Here is a 16,334-nt window from a genome sequence, read left to right as displayed (position 1 = left end):
TAAAACATCAATAAATATTATACTAGGACTTGGGAAATTTTTTTAAATAAAGATTATATGTTTTAATTGCTTACTTAACTCTCAGAAGGGTTAAAAGCCACTGATTTTCAAAAAGGAAACTTCTATATCCTAATTTATGCATATCTATCAACTGTCAGTAAGAATGCAAAAGGTCACCTCAGCCTGCACCAAAAGGTGTTTCATAAGTTAAATGGTGATAAAGAATTAGATCAGCCCAAAAGCCGACGTAGAATGGAAATGAATCTGCACTTTCAGCAAGCCATTCCTCACAGGATATAAATTATAACCACTTCAAGATATAGTAGGTGTTCACTCAAGTTTCTCTCTGGGTTTTCATAGCCCTTAGACCATTACGTTTGAAGTAAAAGTTAATAAAAGTCCAGAAACAAATTTGAAAAGGTATGGGTACCAAGAGATTAATTCAAGGGTTTTTAAAGAAAGTACCCTCTACCTTGAATAGCTGTGCAACAAAAGAGGAGTGTCATTTCACATATGGTCTCAGGAATGTCCTAATGCAGAATCAGTCACAGCACTTGTGGCCTTACCACCTTCTCCCACAGGAGAGAAAGAAACCCTGCGCTCTGTTACTGGCTCTTGGCAGCAGGTAAAATCAGCTTAAGAGTCCCTTATGCCACCAAGAAGGCTCCGTGACCTGCTGGAAAATCTATCTTTCAAACACAATCAGGCCCACAAAGGTAAGAATCAGGAGGCAACGCTTTTGACCTTAAAGACCTGAAGGATATATCAGTGGGTTTTGTCCACAGAGACCTAATGCAGCGATGAGTTAAGACAATTGCCAAGATCACTCCAGCCAAAAGCAACACTCCTCCTTGAATTCTGACCAACAGCACTCTTCTCCCCCAAAGACAAAACCCAAAACTTATGAAGAAAAAAGATACTGACCAGCATGATTGACACAATGTATATTGGTTAACTTCACTTAAAACTCTAAGGAAAAACAGCCTCAGGGATTCCTGGGCCAGGGACCTAAAGGTTACTAGAATGGCAGTGCTGAGTGTTTAGGATGAAGCCCAGTGGAGGTGGCTGAGGCGGCACTGGGACGGTCACCGCCAGTAAGGTTGACATTGAAATTGGACCAGTCTGGAAGAGTCACAATATAGCTTGGAGCCAAGCAGGTAACCCCAATAACAAATGAAGCTTCTATGAGAGGCAAAACCCAGCAATTTTCACTTCATTCTTTTCCGATATATAACAAATGTTCCAGCCTGATGTGACATTTAAACCTCGCAATACAATATTATGGAAACATGAATGAAGCACAGCAAGGAATTTTTGAAGGGGCTGCTGGGACGTTGACTCTAGAGTTTTCGAGTCAAGTTGGTTTACAGTTACCTAATTACAGAAAGAAGCCCCAATCGCTATTCCTTGAGCCCAAAACTTGGCTCTACTCAAGTTTGAGGGAATTCATTGGTGCTTTCCAGGTGCACAGCGGACAATCAGTAAAGGTCTATGGAATTTTGCCCACAATTAAGATAGAGTAAAACAAATCTAGAACTTAGTTTGGGGGTGACTCTAAATTTAAAATCTGGGTGACATTCTGAAATTATCACATAGGAGCTCAGAATTTAGATTCTACTCTAATGAGGTCTGTGAATGCCAGTGAGAGGGGGCCTGGCTCACCTGCCCTTTCCACTGACCCCCAGATCTCCAGTTCCCACCAGGTCTCAATGTGACGGGAGCCTCACACTGCCACGTGGACCCTAAGATGGGAGCCACCACCGAGGAAAGCCCAGCTGAGTGGAAGTTTATGCTGCACCGTTCCGCATCTCCTTGGCCCACCTGTTTCTAGTGCAGCTGTAGTGGACCCTCATACCCTGTTGCAGGGTCCCATGTCAGGTGTGCCCTAGAAGGCCACCCAGGCAGAAGCAGGCACAATCCAGAAGTAGGAGGGTCCTAATGCCCCTGGGAGCAACCCTCAACCAGTGGGAGACAGGGATCTGTGGATAAGTGTCCTAGCCGCCCCTGTCCTCCACTGTGGAAAATTCTGTAGAAATTCTGAATTCTATATGGTTCTTCAGAGGGGCCCCAGCAGGACTGAGGCCTGGTTGCCCCCAGCAGGACATATTCAGCTCTTTACTGCAGTACCTGTGGGCTCTCTTCCTTTCTCCGTCTCTTTCCCTCTTCCTCACTTCCACTTCTGGGGTCCCCTTCCAGATAAATTAGTTGAACCTCGGTCCTTGTCTCAGACTCGCCTTTCAAGGGAACCCAAATAGGATGTCAGCCAAAAGAGATGAAGCAGGAAAACACACCTACACGCCCCCCCCACACACGCACGCACGCACACACACACGATCCCCTGCACCCAGCAGTACTTATCCCTCAACATTTCTGTCCTTTGAGCCAATAAATCCCCTTCTCTTTTTCTGTTTAACACAAGGTAGTTGGCATTAGGTTTTTCGTCACTTGAAACTACCCAAGTCCTGAATAGGACAAGTACTTGGACTTTGAAAACAGATGATTACACTTTCCTGCTGGCTCTTCATTGGCAACGTCTTTGTGTGTCTACCACTTAGTGCGATGCCTGGCTCCCAGTAAGGCTCAAAGATCATGCATCAGATGAGTGAATCTCTAGTATATGTTTTTACTTCCATTGTTAAGAAGAGGTAAAAAGAGAGTTTGGCATTTTCATGTGTCATATAGTGAGAGATCACGTTTAGCTGGCACACACTGGTATGGCCATGCTGTAAACAGCCACCCCCACTCCCTGAGTCCCCAAATAGTCCCCAGCACCTCCAGTCACCCTAGCACCCCCCAGAAATCCCAGGAGCCCCCCATGATCCAGCAAGCAAAATGTTAACACCTGGCACAGCATCTGCTCTGATTGGTCAGATCCGACCTTGCCGATTGTATAATATTTGGAATATTACCCTTGCATAAGGCCTGATTTTTTCACTCCCTGTGCTCTTTTAAAATTAATCCTCATAAAGCTTGAAAGTAATGCAGCACAAACTCCTTAACACAAAAGAAGTGATTTTCCTCCAGACCTACCATACTGCTAAAAATACAGAGGAAACAGCTTTCCTGATAGTCTCCACATGAATATTAATACTAGTACAATATGCCTGCAGATGTAGTCGTTGGCTTTTCATCTGGTCGCGTGATTCACTGAGAAATCAACTGTTCTGCAAAACTTTCTTCCTTCCTTAATACAGCTCCTCCCATGAATGGCAATGGTGATTCTTTCGGATTTTCTTTGCCCCACAGCTGGTGCCATTCAAGGGATTTTTTGGCACAAGGGGAAGTCCCATCTGTGTCCCAAGTCCAAAGTAATCAAGAAGTTTTAGAGTTCATTTTCTTCATGCCTTTTCCTTCCTTCATCTTCTTGAATTTTCAGAGGTGAGGTAGTTCTTCAACTTTAAAAGCCAAGTCTAATTATGGCCTCTTTGGAGGCAACACAGTATATTTTCTCTGTACAGTGGAAAGAAATGTCTCCGATGGGTTCGAAGTCGAGTGATCATCTAATTGGACCCCAGGTGGGATTCTACAGTAGGTGAGCCCAGGGATGGAAGGGAGCATGTGGAGGACCCTTCCAAGTGTGCCGCTAAGAAGCCTCCAGAAAATCCGGAGAAAGACCAAAAGACCTCTCTTGAATCTACACTTCCATGGACAAGATACGGGAAAACGCAGAACAGGAATGGCTGTGTTTTAGACATTTCAGCTAAGGACAGAGCTGGGTCCGACCGTCAAGTGCAGATGAAGCTATTGAGAAAAAAATTCTGCAAGAGATTTTGCAGAACGTAGGGAAATGGGAGAGGAAGAAAACAGGAAGTCAGGGTGGTGTTGAAATGGACTTCAATTTCACATGAGATTACCCACCACACACTCACCGGCTCTGTTTCTTCTCTATCTACCAAAGGATACTCCTCTTTGAAAGAATCTAGTCTTCCTAGGACCCTCTATGTGTTTCCTGGGGCTGCTGTAACAAACAACCATAAACTTGGTGATTTAAAACAGCAGAAATTTATTCTTTCCCGGTTCTGGAGGCCAGAAGTCCCAAACTGGTATCAATGGGCCAAAATCAAGATGTCAGCGAGGTTACATTGCTACCCACCTGGGTCCTTGGACTGTTTCATCAGTAGAAATTGATAAGAGGTCAGATGAGAAATGCTGGCAAGCCTTTACTGGGGCTCCTGCTGCAGCACAAGGGAGAGAGAACAAGTGACAGGTGCCCTTGCCAGCTCCTGGGGGGCAGGAGTGGTGGGTTGGTCCCTTAGGTGGGGCGAGGGTAGGCACCGATCAGTGAGTTGGGCCAGAGGGGCGGCTTAGGTGGTGTGCCCACCCCCGTGGTGGTGCCGTGCACAGAGATCATGCACGCCACCCTGCTTTTGCTCCCGACACCTCAGAAGTGGCTGTCGGTTTGGGACCTTTTTGTAATTTTTGTAGCCCAACTGCACATGTGTGCAGCTATTTAGCCCCTTTATAGTTTTTGTGTGTGTGTGTGTATTTTGTTGCTGGAGATGTTTGCCCAGGTGCAAGCTCTGCAGAAAAAGGTCCCAGGTCCCAGGTCCCAGCCTGTCTCAACACTCTCTTCAGAAGCTCAGGGAAAGAAAGAGTCCAGCCTTTGCCTCTTCCAGCTTCTGGCTGCTGGCACTCCTTTGCTGGTGACCGCATCCCTCCAAGCCCTGCCTCTAAGGTCACATTGCTGTTTCCTCTTCTGTCTGAAGTCTCCCTCTTCCTCCCTTATAAGGATACTTGGAGTTGCATTTAGGTCTCGCTCAGATAATCCAGGATAATATCCTCATTTCAAGAGCCTTAATTTAATCACATCTGCAATGTTTTTGCCCTGTGAGGTAACAGTCACAGATTCCAGGGATTAGGACCTGGACAATTTTTGGAGGGTTCAGCCTATCACAGACGGGATGGTAGAAGGCCTGTGTTCCCCACCTGCGACCTCAGCCCTAACCATTCTAGTCCGCGCCAGTGGCACTTGACTGCAAGTACGAAGACTCTGCCCCTTGGGTGTTTTCTCCGTGCCAGAGGACCAGGAGGTTAACGTTTCAGAGAGTAGCCTTCAGGCAAATCCAGATGCAGGGTTAGAGGATAAATACCAGACTTCCTCTCTCCTCAGGTGGGGCAACTCAGAGATAGTCTAAACTGTCTGTCACTGTTGCCAGTGAGATGGAGAGCTAGCTGCCCCGGGGCAGCCTGCTTATCGGTTGGACTTCTTCAGTAGCTTCTTCTCTCCCAGTACCACTTCCCTTCCCCTGGCCATGCTTCCTAGGATGGCCTCTCTCATAAACTCCGCGCAGTCACAGCCTTGTCTCAGGATCTGCTTGTAGAGGAAACCACCCTAAGATAGATCTCCTGTCCTTACCTGGTGATTCAACACCATTTCCAGGCACCTGGGCTGTGCACTCATGAAAGGCAAGACTTCGACTTCCTTGTCCAGGCCTGCTGAAACGAATGGCAGGAAGAATAAAAACCATCTTCACAAGTCCTAAGTCTGAGAACCGTGGGGTCCAGGGCTTGGGAGTCATGGGACTGGGTCCCTGCAAGGCAGACCAACCTAGAACCAGGTGAGGATCTGGTGAGGGGTGAGGATCAAACTCTTTTCTAGTAATATCCTAAAAGGGGAATTGTCATATTAAGAATTCAGGGTGTTGGAGGATTTCACCGTTTCCTCAGAATGTAGACCAGGGTAGTGTTAATCTCATATAAATAGAAAACAGCCCCCAAATGTATAATAATTGCGTACACCACTCCTTTTGTCAACTTTTTGATTTAGTGCCACTGCTGCAGAGCCGGGTTTTATTGTATTATGATACGACGGTAATCTTTCCGAGGCTTCCACTTTATTTTGTTACATTTATCTAGCGCGCCAGATTCACACTCCCACAGTAACCATATGGGGAAAAGCCACAAAAGCTGTTAAGTACATTTAATTACTGTTTTGATGAGCTCATATTTTAATTATGTTTATTGATTCTGTGTATATTGAAATAGTTTGAGCATTTCCAGAAGAAAAAAACGGAATCAATACGCAGCAATTACTGAACATTTCATGATTGTGCGTGTAATTAAAACTTTCATAAACTATTTTTGAAGACCATTTCCCCTCTAATCCCATAGTGGTGATTAACTAGGTTTCTGACTGTGTTTAGGTAAGCTTTGGTTTTTCTTCTATGTAGAAGGAAAATAGGGTTCAGTGAGAAATATGTTTACAGTCAAATATTTCTGACTTAAAATGTCTCCCTTCCAAAACAGCAGAACGCACATATTGTACCTTCCACGATTTGCTAAAACACCGCTAACAATGATAAAACACAAATTTAAACTTCCTAACAATTCAATGTTGCCAGCTCAAAGATTACTCCGACAGTCAGCCATACATATGCTGTTGCTAAGTGACAGATTAAAACAAAGAAAACCCCCCCGGCATTCCTTCCATGCCTGCCTCTATCCTTTTCTCGTGCTCGTAGACATTTTTACAGATCTGAAGAAATTTGTACTTGAAAAAATAAAACTGCACAAAGCCCACATTTTCTTCAGAGAATGAAATGAGTGTCATTTTCATTTTATTACTCTCAGTCTGTCTGTGAGAAAATGATGCAAAATAGGGAGTTGTCTCTTTAAAAGGTGATGACAGATTGTCTATCCAGGGACAAATATTTCTAGCTCAATTTCTAATTCACCTGGGTCCAAAGCACCATGCCTGCAGCCACCTGCCTCAGCATAGCCTGGAGCCTTTGGAATGTCACAGATTCCTTGGCCTCACTGAATCAGTCTCTCAAGTAAGCCTCAGGAATCTGAATTTTAAATACCATTTCCAGCTAAGGTTTATGAGTCTTTGACCAAAGAGGCTTCTACGGACCTTAACTTTCTCATTCTAAAGTGGACCCTTAACAATGTCCTCCAAAAACAATGCTGGTATTGAGCTGCCTGAGGACAGATCATTCACTAAGACAGCGGAGTAGGGCAACTTCATCCCCCAGAGGGGCTCAGCCTACCTTGGCCCCCTCTCTCCCAGCACGGGGCTGCCTGCCAGCAAATGCACAGAACATCTGTCCCCGAGGAACTCACCTCAGAAAAGAATTGTCTAGGATCCAACCTTACCAAAAGCCTGAGTGAGGTAAGTCTATTTCTTTCCTGGGCTGCCGTAAAAAATTACATTATCCTCGCACAAGTCTGGAGGCTAGAACTCTGAAATCAAGGTGTCAGCAGCGCTGGTTCCTTCTGGAGGTGCTGAGGGAGAGTCTGTTCCATGCAGCCCTCCTAGTTACTGGGAGCTGTTGGCCGTCATTGGCTTGTAAGATGCCTTACTCTCGTCTCTACTTCCAGCACCACGTGGTGTTCTCCTTGTGTGTCTCTGCGTCCAAGTTGACCTCTTCTTATAGGGACACCAGCCATTGGTAGGGCCCCCCTACTCCTGACCATATCCTCATGTGATTACATCTGCAAAGACCCTTGTTTCCAAACCACATCACATTCACACGTACCAAGGTCAGGATATGAACACATGTTTTGGAGGGCTACTATTCACCCCCCCACAGTGAGTGATGCTTACCAAGGGTTGTTTAAAGACTGTGCCTTCTGTTCAATCTTCTCGAGTCTCCCTTGTACCCCATTTTGTCTTTAGATCCAGCCAGCCCATCAAAAAGCCGCATGCCCAGATCCTATTGCTTCCGGGCCATGCAGAAAGGCTTTCCTGAAATGTATTTTGGTCGGCTCCTCCTGATCCTTGCTGAGGGTGCAGGAGTAGAGGAGTGCCACTCCTCGTGTGGCTTGCCGATGGAGCCAGTCCCCGTACTCCAGGGTCGCTGGTGCCCAGAGATGGGCTTGGGGTCTGGTCCCTCCTGCAGCTGGTCGAGAAATACTGTCTGCGTTACTCTGGTTCCCAGCGATGCTCCTTGGAAGAATTTTCTTTTACTGTTTAGTTCTAGTTAAGTCCTTCCCAGTTGAGGAACTGGGACGTTTATTCCTCTTCAACAACTGACCACGTGTCCCTTTTCTATCTGACTTTGGGAATCGTATTTAGTGTAATAAGGCAAAAGCCAGGCAGGTAATTAACTGAACAGTTTGAGTCTGTGGCAACAGGGTTGAGGGGTAAGAAGGGTGGCGGGTGGAAACTGTATCAAACTAAAGAGCACATAATCCACCTCCAGACGGTCATAGTCTAAATTTTGAAAATATTCATGATGGAAATTTTCAAACATAGACAAAAACAGAGAGGTATAATAAACCCTCATACACCCATCATTCAGATTCAAAAATTATCAACATTTTGCTAATCTTGTTTACCTACCCCGTTTAGTTTTTTTTTATTTTTGCTTGTGTATTTTAAAGTAAATCTCAGATATCTTGTGGTTCTACTGGTATGTATACCATTATCATACCTAACCAAAAGAACAATAATTCCTTAATATCCTCTAATACTTAATGTATATTCAAAATTTCCAAACCCAAAACCAAAGCTGGTTTTACAGTTGGACTATACAAAGTCCACACGTTGCATTTGGTAGTTACAGCTCTTAAATCCCTTTGTTCTGCCTTAGTGTCTTCTCCGACTGATTTGTGGAACAGGCTAAAACGTAACTTCAGTTAGGTTTGTCTCAGGGGCTGCCATTTTGCAATCTCCAACGCAGTCTCTTTGGGGCCAGATATTCGCCTTCCATTTTCCTCGTGGGTTTGACTTCCTATTTTAAGTTCTACTTTCCCTGGTTCAGATTTTTAAATCTGACTTTTAGGTTACCAGTTCATGATATGTGTTTTTGTCGTAAGCCCTCAAATCCTTGACAGGATGATTTGGGATATAAAGAAGTTGAATTACATTCATAAATAAGATAAACTCAACGTTTTCTTTCTAAGTGTGTTTGAGATAACAGAGTTCCCAGTAAGTTGAATCTCACTGTCTAAAATTTAGAGATAGTAAGCAGATTCTGGAATTTGGCACCTGCCCAAGAATTCAGCAGTGTGTCTGATATAAAATTCTACTGAAAGCAACAGAGTTATGATAAAGAGCCAAGATCTCACTGGCTTTTTTAATGGCATCTTTTGAAGATCTTCATATAGTACTAGACAGAAAAAAAGAAAACAATGAAATCAAAACAAAACAAAAGCAAACTTAGACTTGTCATCAAAACATCTATGGTATTTCTTATTTTGAGAACTGGGAAACTTCCAGGCCTACTTAGGATACCTTTGCTAAAAGGTTTTCTTATAAAAAGATTTATCACCTTCTCTCTCTCAGGATTCAGACGTAACATATATGTGTAGGGCAACGGCTTATGATTCACTCATAAGGGAAGAACAATTAACACGTGCATTATTTTGACATTACGTGTTCATTGGGCTCCTGCTCTGCACTCAGCATTATCCTGGTTTGGGGGGCTTTGAAAAAGTATGAGGCAGTTTCTGAAATGCTTTCTCCAAGGATGCTATGCTTTTCCCTTTCTGAATGGAGGACCAACCACTGTGATATAAAAAACAAAAAAAGCTCTGCATCCAAACAGCCCTGAGTTTGAATCTCCATCATTCATGGGCTGTGTGACTTTAGGTAATTCATTTAGAGTCTCTAAGCCTCAGTTTACCTATCTATAGAAAGAGAATAAAAATGATACCCACTCTCAGAGTTGATAAGATAGGACATTTGTGATGTGTCTATGGTGTGGCCACCTGTGGCCCTCAACTCGGTAGCTGATTTGATACTTCTGGACTAATTTGATCAACCTCACCCTCTCACCAATCTGGGTGAAAATTCAGGAGCATAGCTTGAAAAAGAATGAGGGGGTGTCCCAGTCCTAAGGAGTCCGAGCAGATGACCAAGTCGGGGACTCTGGGAGCAAAATGGAAGCTGAGAGAGTGGACAGGGCCCAGGGTCAGAACCGGGACAATAAGATGCATGATTAGCGCCCCAGCCCCAGGTGCTGGCCTCCACCTTCCTGGCCTCCTGGCTCTTCCCCTCCCTCCTCCTCCTCCCCCAGTCCCAGATGGGGCCATCGGAGACTAACAGAGCTGCCTCACCCAGTAAACCATGCTCACTCAGGACTGAGGCTGTTGACAGTCACTGACTTTGCCACTTGACTCCAGCTCTTCAAATGTCCGATGTCATAAGAGAGTGTTGTGATCCCGGTGGCATCTGGGAGGTGCGGCTGCCTGTGTGTAATCAGGCCCAGACCAGCTCAGCGAGCATGGCAGGGATTCTGGTCCAAGTGTTTTGAAAGTTTACCCAATGCCATCAGTCTAAAGAGTAAAAGGCAATAACACTGAAAGGCTTGAGGGTCCAGATAGAGGGAGGAGATGACAGGGAGCTCAACCGAGAAACTGAATACGGGCTGAATAACTGTTCTGTGCTCAGAGGCTCCACACTTCCCCCCTCCCCCGACATACACCTTAAGTTCCTGCAGATCACTGTGTATCCCGACACAGCAAACGCAGGATAGACAACTAACCATACCTGTCAGCACTCCTTCTGTGACCTGGCTCTGGGAATGCTCTTTCTGGTAATGGCTAACACACTTATGTTCAGACACATAGGGCCTCCTTCCGAAAGGATGAAAGCCATGAGAAACAGAATTCAGGGCAGCGCTGGCCCATGACTCTGGGCGGGTGAGGGTGCCTGAATTTGGACCTGTAACAGAATTCATGTTTGAGACAGAAGAGAACCAGGGACCTCTGCATGGCTCAGCCATCCTGCTCCCTTTCTGAAGTCATTTTCATCCCACAGGTGGTCCAATTGGCACCAAATTTGGTCAAAGAGCTAGCCCAATTTCTCCCCAATACACTAACAGCCAACATCCTTCGTATAACTGTGCTCTGCTCAACGGGTTTCAAGGACCATGTTCCTCTCATTAGCAAGTGTTTTTCTATAATAAACACAGCAACAGTCATTTACTGAGCATATAATATATGTCAAGCCCAGTACTTATATTATTGCATTTAAGTTTAATGACAGGATTATATTAATTATATTAATTATACTATATTATATCCAAGCAAAAATTGTTATTATTAACGTATTACAGATGAGAAAGCCAAGTTTATGGAGGCTAAGTAAAGGGCACCCAGATAGGAAGAGGAGGAGTTTGGATTTCGAAGGACACTGCCAGTTTCCTTGAAGCCCAAGCACATTCATTCTCTCGCTACCCACGTGACGCTTGGCTTTACCACCTTGGAATTTCCCAAAGTGGGCATATGTACATCCACTAATAGGACATACCATGAAGACCGCAACTTCGTTAGGCCATGGAAGAACTCAGTCCCCAGTTAAGTTCCACAAGTCAGATGTGTTCTCAAAATAAGATCCCTCGTGTTTACCTGCCTGGCCTCCTGATCCAGCACCTTGCCACTGCTGCTATTCGACATTGTCGCTACTGACTGGGTGTCACCTACCTATGCCAATGACTGCCCCTAACACCAGCCTGATGGCCCTGGGGAGAGTGCCCTGCCCTCCCCTCTCCATTCTGCCCCAAGCATGAACCAGGCTGTATGAACTTCTGAGAGCTGCTGATTATAAAGTACCAAAGACTGGGTAGCTTAGGCAACAGAAATTTATTTTTTTACAATCCCAGAGCTTAGAAGTCTGAGATCAAGGTATCGCAGGATTGTTTTGTCCTGAGGCCTCTCTCCTTGACTTGCGGATGTCTTGTCTTCTTGTGTCTTCACTCCATATCACCTTCTACGGTCTCCCTCTGTGCACGTCTGTCTCCCAATCTCCTCTTATAAGGACACCAGTCATAGTGGATTAGGGTTCACCCTAATGACCTCATTTTAACTGACCTCTTTAAAAACGCTATTTTCAAATAAGGTCATATTATGAGACACTAGTGGGGGGTTAGGACCTCATTGTAACAATTTTGGCTGAATTTTGCGATTCAGCCCCTAACACAGGCCCTCTCTTTAATTTCTGCTATAGAACTGCTATCGTTTCACTACTTTTAATATGACTTCACTGATAGTTCGGAGAAAATGATAGCAAGCACAGCTATAACCATTCCTGCATCCTCCATTGGGGCCATTGGGGTGTCCTCAAAACTCACAAGCCTATCCCCTGGCTACTTGAAGGACACTAACTTGCCTAACTCCTGCCCTGTTACTTGGCAACAGCTTCTCTCTTAAGCCATCGAGATGGAAATCACATCTGCATCTTCATCCAGACCCAACCAGGACAGCCCAGAGGGAGAAAGATGTTTCTCTGTCTCTTTGGTCTGAGGCCACTTCTCCTGCCCTCCTTTCCTCTCCCAGGAGCAGCCTCTTTCAGGATGACTGAAAGTGTGAATATTCATTACCTGATGGAAAAAACACACACTTCTTTTCCTGCTGCTCCAAGGTGGACAGTTTTATCAGAACATAATGTCCATTGTCAGTACATTTCCCAGTCTAGACTACTGACTCTTAAAAACACAGTGTGTTGGACCCTATGGCAGAGGCTGCTGTCTGTTCCCCAAAGATTTCTCTTTCTCCTTCCTTAGTGCAGAGACATGTACCATTTCCCTTCCACCTAGGTAAGACAACAGGGCTGATTGTCACCTGTGGAATGTGAGTGGAAGTAACAAATCCCTTTGGGGCCATGGTGGTTAAGGAGCAGGCGTGTCTTCTCCATCATTTTTCCCCCATTGACTGGCCGGATGTGAGGTACTCCAGGGCCCTAGAAAAGGGCAGAGTCACAACATGGAAGGAGTCTGGTTCCCTAAATCATCATGTAGAATGTCAACTGCCAAACTGACAGCTGGTAAATTGCATGATTGCTATATAAGTAAGAAATCGACCTATGTTAACTTAAGTTACTGGAATTCAGGGTTGTGTTAGCTAGCAGATATTATTTACTTTAATGAGCATAACTACCCATAGGACAACCCAGATGGAACTTCATCAGGTTGGGTTCAGTTTCTTTTCTTGATCCTCCTATCCTCATGATGACCAGCCCACATACCCTCCATGTAGTCTTGCATGACTGCAGCCATGATAGCCTGTGAGCTTGCCCAGGATACATACACGTCTCCAAGAACAAGCAGTAAGTTAAAGGGACACCCATTCTGTGAAAAGAAACATGTCTCGGAGAGATTTTAATATATCAGTTGTAGTCAACATTTAATGTCTACCTCCAAGGAAAATTAACCTGCTTATAGATTTAAATAACTATTCTGTTTTGCTTCTCATTTTTGCCCATCAATGCTTCAAAAATCTTGCTGGACTGAATGTTTGTGTCCTCCTTCCAAATTCCTGTATTGAAGTCCTAACTCCCAATGTGATGGTATTTGGAGACGGGTCTTTGGGAGGTAATTAGGTTTAGATGAGGTCATGAGGGTGGGGCCCCATGATGAAATTTGTGTCCTTATGAGAAGAAGAAGAGGTCAGAACTCTCTCTCTCTCTCCACCATGTGAAGACACAGGAAAAGGTGGCCACCTTCCTGGCAAGCCAGGAAGGGGGCTCTCAACAGGAACTGAATCAGCTGGCACCTTGAACGTGGACTTCCCAGCCTCCAGACAGTCTGGATTATGAGAAATAAATGTCTGTTATGACTATGAGACATAACTATCTGTTGTTTAAGTCATCCAGTCTATGGTATTTTGTTATAGCAAACTGAGCTAAGACAAATCATAAGATGAAATCTTGGCAGAACTCTGATTCATTCTGTTCTTGGTGATGTTCTCATCATGGCAGGCTTCTCTCTTCACCAGCTTTGTGAGTGTATTAGTTTTCTATGGCTGCTGTAAGCAATTATCACAGACTTGGTGGCTTAAACAACAAAAATTTATTTTCTTACAATTCTGGTGGTCTGAGTCTTACAAGAATCTCACTGGGATAAAAGGTGTTGGCAGGCCTCTGTTCCTTCTGGAGGCTCTGGGGAGAATCTGCTTCCTTGCCTTTTTCACTTTCTGGAGGCCTCCTACATTTCTTGGCTTGCATCCTCTTCCTCCATATTCAAAACCAGCAATGTTGGGCCAAGTCTTTCTCAAACTGCCTCTCTAGTTCTCTGGAGCATGGAAGATTCTCTGCTTTAAGGTTAATGAGAAAACTATCAAGACAATTAAAAACAAATATTTGGCGGGGGTGGGGGAGGACTCACAGGGTTAGATTAGGCCCAACTGGATAATCCAAAATAATCTCCTCATCTCAGGGTCCTTGACTTCAATCATATCTGTAAAGTCCCTTTTGCCACATGAGGTGTCATATTCAGGGGTTTATCATATTCAGGATGGGAACTCTTTTGGGGTGTAACTGTCATTTTGCCCATCGTGGAAGGTTCTACACGCTCACACACCTTCCTAAGTCAGTTTGTAAAACATAACAAAACAAAGCAGAAAACTCCTGCATCTATTTCTCCTGCATCTGTACTTCTTCCCTTGAGTCAGTATTTGTGCCTCAATATTTCACAGAACCTCTAGTCTCATTTCAGCGTTTGTGGCAAATGGAGACAGAATCCACGTACATCTAATACTCCAGCTGTTCCCCTGTGTAGGCATAGAAAGAATCGGGCTGGCGCTTCAGGAAGCACGGCCTGGTGAACAGAAAGGAGACCCCAGAAGTGAGCTTTGGGTTGATCAGGATTGATCGTTGCGTCTCCTTGTTTGTAAGACAGGGAGGAGAAAGGGTTCATTCAATGCTTCCAAGGCCTCCTTCACTTTTCCCTTTCTCCAGAGTCTGTGGCTGTGTGTTTCTGCTCTGTTCTCTCTTACCCCTCCTCCGAGTTGCCTGCTGCTATGGAAACGCACCCTCAGGGTCCTGCCTCTATCATTCTATTCTCATCTCTCATTTTTCAATTCTTTCTTAAACTCACCTCCTGCCATCTATTTCAATATTGTCCTCTGGATTCATTCCTTGCATTTTTGTTCTCAGAATTACCCCTAGGATTTAGACATTCACTCATTTCAGGTGCCTGGCTCATTTGAGACATGATCCCTCTATAATTGTAACATGGCTGGGCTTGCGTTTTCTGTATGATTAATCAAGTTATGACCTCGGCAACACAGGCCTGTTTCAAACTTTTATAAGATGCCTGGGAGTTCCAATGCTATTTAAGGGAAGATATAAACAGGAATTGTTCATTTAAAAGTCCTCCCAGGTGTTGAAAAGCAATCACCTGGTAACACCAAGGTACAGTATTAATATTTTTTCCAGAAAGACCCTATTTCTACTTGCAGATTTACAGATTTCATACTTTGCAAAGCTGGATGGAAGTCTTCATAGGCCCATCAATCAACACGTATCTTTCAAACAGCCTTCTGGACCTGGGTCAGGGGAAAATTAATTTCATAATAGAACCACAGCTTTCTTCTTAGGAATTTGAGATGTTTGTTCATTGCCAAGAGCACAGGGCTATAAAAGATAGTCCCTCATGTAACAGATATTACTTCATAAATGTGAGATCAGGGTAATCCTTTAGAATTTGGGGAGACTTTTCCAAAGTGGTGGAGCTAAAGGCCACAATGGTATCTGCTTCTTTGGGTGATTGCCCCAGGCAATGTCATAGAGCTTTGGCAATGACTCAGCATCAGTATACATAGTTGACTCCTCCTTATCCATCGCTAGTTTCCCTTGTGAGATTCCATCTTTCAATATGGATTGAGAGCCAATCATGTGCTCAAGCTGGTCAAAGTCTTGAGCATCTGGCCGAGAAGTCCTGTGGCCTTTCCCCTGAAATGTCCCCGTGTCTTCCCCTCTACCATCCCACCTGATCTCCTTGACTTGCAGCTTCAATTGCTCTGGCAAATTAAATCAACATACCACCTGCTACCAGAGTGATCTCCTCCAAACACTCATGCGATAAAATTGGTTTAAAGTCTGTTGTTTGCCCATATCCTGCTAGACAACATCAAAACCCCTGAACATGGCCCCTCGCTCCTACCCATCTGGTCTCACCTGCTCGCAACACCCATCTTAAGCCCCTGCTATAACTCTAGGCTTAAGCAGTAAGAGAAACTTACCTGAGATACTCTTCCCTCTTTCTTACCTTCTATACTCTGGTTGTCCTTCAAGACTAGTTCAGTTTTTTCCTCCCCAGCACGTTGATTGTTGGACGATCAAGGAAGATGTAGAAGGTTGCACGTCAATATTGCTTTAACATCCAGGAGCAGGATGGGCAGGAGGCTGGGAAAAGAGAGAAAATAAAACAAACAAAAGGTTACTGTTTATATATTCTTAAAATATAATATCTATTTACATAAAATATATTTCTGGGCATGTTTCTCTTCCATAAGAGACGAGTGGAAGTACGGCCACCAAAATAGGAATATCTCAGGGTGGCGGGAGTGCAGGCGCTTTTCGCTGTTCACCCTCCTCTTTTTCTGAACTGTTCCCCTTGACTTCGATGAGTGTGCATTGGTGGTGTTCAGAGTCACAATGTTGACCAAAG

General features: G+C 44.5%; 1 protein-coding gene across 2 annotated transcripts in view; it reads right to left on the bottom strand.

Moving 5' to 3' along the window:
• Positions 1-16,334, bottom strand: part of RAB11FIP2 (RAB11 family interacting protein 2) — a 133,487-nt gene that overhangs the window by 20,448 nt on the left and 96,705 nt on the right. The window contains exons 6-7 of one of the 2 annotated variants that reach the window (XR_010838819.1): positions 15,933-16,069; positions 13,713-15,210 (exon numbers count right to left, since the gene is read on the bottom strand). The gene's annotated coding sequence lies outside the window, so the exon portion shown is untranslated. Of the gene's footprint in view, positions 1-13,712; positions 15,211-15,932; positions 16,070-16,334 lie in introns of those variants that run through there. The other variant, XR_010838818.1, reaches the window with a different exon arrangement.

This window comes from Kogia breviceps, chromosome 2 (assembly GCF_026419965.1).
Source record: "Kogia breviceps isolate mKogBre1 chromosome 2, mKogBre1 haplotype 1, whole genome shotgun sequence".
NCBI classification, from domain to species: domain Eukaryota; kingdom Metazoa; phylum Chordata; class Mammalia; order Artiodactyla; family Physeteridae; genus Kogia; species Kogia breviceps.
Note: the sequence above shows the minus strand (reverse complement) of the source record. Positions and strands in the feature narration are given on the sequence as shown.